The sequence below is a fragment of the Fukomys damarensis genome, unplaced genomic scaffold (genome assembly GCF_012274545.1).
Source record: "Fukomys damarensis isolate Sample0158 unplaced genomic scaffold, DMR_v1.0_HiC HiC_scaffold_36, whole genome shotgun sequence".
In the NCBI taxonomy this organism is placed as follows: domain Eukaryota; kingdom Metazoa; phylum Chordata; class Mammalia; order Rodentia; family Bathyergidae; genus Fukomys; species Fukomys damarensis.
Window position 1 is genome coordinate 1,913,410 of NW_022900948.1, and position 4,030 is coordinate 1,917,439.

Genomic DNA, 4,030 nt, shown 5'->3' on the forward strand with positions numbered 1-4,030 from the left:
ACCCAAATACTAATGCCTCCAACTATACAAAACAAATATTTAAGGGACATGAAAAAACAAATAAGTACTAATACAATTGTAGTGGGGAACTTCAATACCCCACTGTCACAAATAAACAGATCATCTAGACAATAAACAACAACAAAATACTTGAACTGAACCATGCTTTTGAACAAATGGACTTAGACATCTACAGAGTGTTCTACCCCACAAAATCAGAATATACATTATTTTCAGCTGCATGTGAATTATTCTCCAAAGTAGCCCACATACTAGCTCATAGAACATGTTTAAGCAAATGCAAAGGAATTGAAGTTATCCTGTGTATATTATCAGACCACAGTGTAATTAAACTGGAGATCAATAGTAAAAGAAACCACAAGAACTTAATGAACACATGGAAATTAAATAACACTCTCCTGAACAACCAATGGGTCACAGAGGAAATTAAAGAAAAAATTAGACAGTTTTTACAAATAAATGATAATGCCGGTACCACATACAGGAATCTATGGGACACAATGAAAGCAGTTCTACCAGGGAAATTTATAGCACTAAATGCTTATTTCTCATTTTTTTCCATTAAGTTTACTGGTACATTTAAAACAAATAATACAATTACAGTTATCACTGGGATCTTGTACCTTTACATGATATGTCTTTATTCTTGTTTTTTCCTCATACCTCTGCCCTGCCTTCACCCTCTTCACCCTTCCCTAATTGAAAGCTAATGTCAAGGCAATGTCACTAACATGATTCTAGTCAGGGTGCAACAGAAAATGAATGAGTCTAAATAGGTATGGAGGTGACACTAGGGAAGTGTACAAAAGAGTTGACCATCTGGAGCAGTGGTATGTGATTTTCCAAAACCTCTGTTTCCCTCATAGCTAATGGTCCATGCCAAATACATGCTACTTTTGCAATTTTAGAAGAAATAGATAAATTACTCTTAAATAGTTTTGAATATTAACCTAAATCTAATCAAGCTTTTAAATACAATTACCAATTTAGGAGGGATAGAAAAAACTAATCTAAAAATTAATGGAAAGCAATTTAAAAGAAAAAAACTCAAATAAATATCCTTGTTATCTTTTGGGTCTAGATGTTCCCCAAAGATTCATGTGGTCATAGGATTGATCTAGAGTGTGTGCAGTTGAAATTGTTCATGATTCAATACTAGATTCGAGGGCACTAGGATTAAGGGTGTGAGTGCTACCTGCCCTAAGTAGTCTGAATAAGACAAAAGGGGCAGGGAGATGCTGTTAACTCTCTCTTGCCTTTGCTGGCTTGTGTGTGCAGTGTTGTTTCTCCTCTGCAATGCCTGCTTGCCATCCCAGCCTTGGAGACAGCTGATTATGGAATGAAACCTCTACAAACTGTAAGTCAAATAAACCTCTTCCCTTCTAATTTTGGGTGTTGGGTAGTTTGTCTCAGTGATGAAAAAAGTAACTAAGACAGTCCTGTTTATGTTTTGGTGAATTAATATTTTAGAGGAGCCAATACTTGCAAAATTTATGTGTGGATGCACTATAGGCATGTATATGTATCAAGATCATTTTAAAATGAATTTAGAAATTAACAAATCTTGAATATATAATATGTTTTTTAAAAAGTAATAAAGTTACAATAATCTACATTATTAGATGAAATACTTCACTTATTTTGAAAAATGACTTTCTGGTAGGAGAATAGACAAACAAATCAATAAGAGGAAATTCAAATCAGAATATCACCAGTCACATCTGCTTGGCAAATTTGTTACTACAATTCAGAGGAAAATAGACTCTTTTGAATAAATTAGATTAGTTGGATATACATTTTAGAAAAAAATTACTTCACAATACACAGTACACAAAATTTAAATTTATTCATAATAAATTATATGCATAAATGAATGAAACATAAAACAAAGAATTATTTGAAAGAAAGTATGAAGAGATCTTTATGATTATTGGTAAAGAAAAGATTCTTAAACATGACTCAATAACAACAAGCCATTAAGTTAACTGAATAGTGAAAAAGCAAATCTAAGAGAGGCAGAGCTAAGAAAGATACTTGAAATACATATGCTGGTTGGAATTCTATGTAATTATTTATACCCTGCAATGTATTGAAAAAAGATACAAAATGAAATGAAAGAAATAACAGGGTTAGATTTACTCTCTTACCTTAATTAGCAATATATGAGACAACTAGAATACAAAATATTCAATTATATAACTCAACCGCACAAGAAAATACATGACACAATTAAAATATACTGGAACCAGTCATATGATAAGTTAACAATACTGGAGTATAATCCCCAAGAAAAAGAAGAGAAACAAACTAAGGTTTATGATGCCACCAGCTTAAGACCTGAAGACAATTTCAGGACACATAAAAAGGAAGGGCAAACATAGAGCATGCTGAACTCCTTTAAGGATGCATCTGAGATTGTGGGTCAGGTTGTAGGTAGGTAGAATTTGGAGCACAGCAATGGAAATAAAGTCCACAGATGGAGCTATCACCAAAAGCAAAAACAAAAATTAGGATAGTGAAAGAAGAGAGGGAACAGAGAGCAAACATAGCAAGGTGGTAATTTTGAATTCAAACATACGAATTATCATATTGGAAGTAAATAATCTGCACACTACTAACTTTAAAGGCACATGGGTATGGAAAAAATCCTATGTAAAAACTAGTAACATAAAAATTGGGCTATTATATTACTTTCAGAAATGTATGTTTCCAGCATATTTTTATAAATGAGAATCTCAGGGAAAAATGTTAGCTATCCAATAATGCTTGAGTAAATGGCTTTCCAAATGGAAAATTAGTGCATTTTTATGGGATCATTAGTAAAACAATTGTATTTGAAATAAAAATCTAAATATTAAGCTGAAGCTTTGAAACTATGAGAGGATATAATAGTAGCCTAATAATAATAACTTGCCTCTTAAAATACAGGATTTTCATAGTACCAAGATGAAATAACATAAAACTTTCTTTTCAATGAATAAAGGCAAACTAGCATTATAAATGAAACAAATTATATATAGAATAAAATATTCTTGAAATAACAGAATTTGTATTTTGGGTATTTGAACTTCTTCCTACTTCCTATTTCTCTTCTATTTTGCTCTTTATTTGTAATCTGTTTTTATAGACAGATATAAATATAATCTCATATAACAGAAGCCATGTGATATTTGAGCTTATGTGTTTGACTTATTTCAGTTAAATTCTCAAGTTGCATCCATTAACTTTTGATTCCTCCAGTTTATCTGTCTTTATAGCAGCATAGTACTCCATTATGTATAAATACCACATTTTCTGTATCCATCTGTTGATGATCATATATGCTGTTTCTAGCTATTATAAATTTGAAGATAACAATGTAAAGTCTATTTACTGTTCTTCTTATTAATTTGTTATGAAATCTTGTCATAAAATATAGGTATACATAAAATAACATATATACTGTATTCACAAACAATATCAAGACTGGCAACATTTCTAGGCATAAGATATAACAACACTGACAGAATATTAATATTTGTATAGTATTAAAATTATTTCATATCAGTAAGACAAGAAACCCAAGCTGCAAAATTACAGAGAAGTTTTAACACTTCATTCAGAGAACAAATTTTAAATGATCATAAACATAATAAAAATGCTCAACTTCATTATAACTAGAGAAATGCCCATCACAAATAATAATTTACCATTGTAAATCTAGCTGATGTAAATGCAACCTAGTAATAACAAATGTTGATGAGATGAAGAACTACATCTGCACTATATCTAATAGAAAAATTTAAATTGGTAACAATGTTATATAAAATTTTGACCATGTATAAAAGTAAAGAGAAGAGGCAAATTCTTTTTAATTCAGAAATTCCAATTATGACTGTGCATCAAAATAATATAAGAAAAAGTAAATACAAAAACGCAAAATGTGAATTGCATTATTTTTACATATGCATATGTATCCATCTTGTGTGTATGAATACATGTGTTTTTCCTATTTTATTTTCTTTTTGTT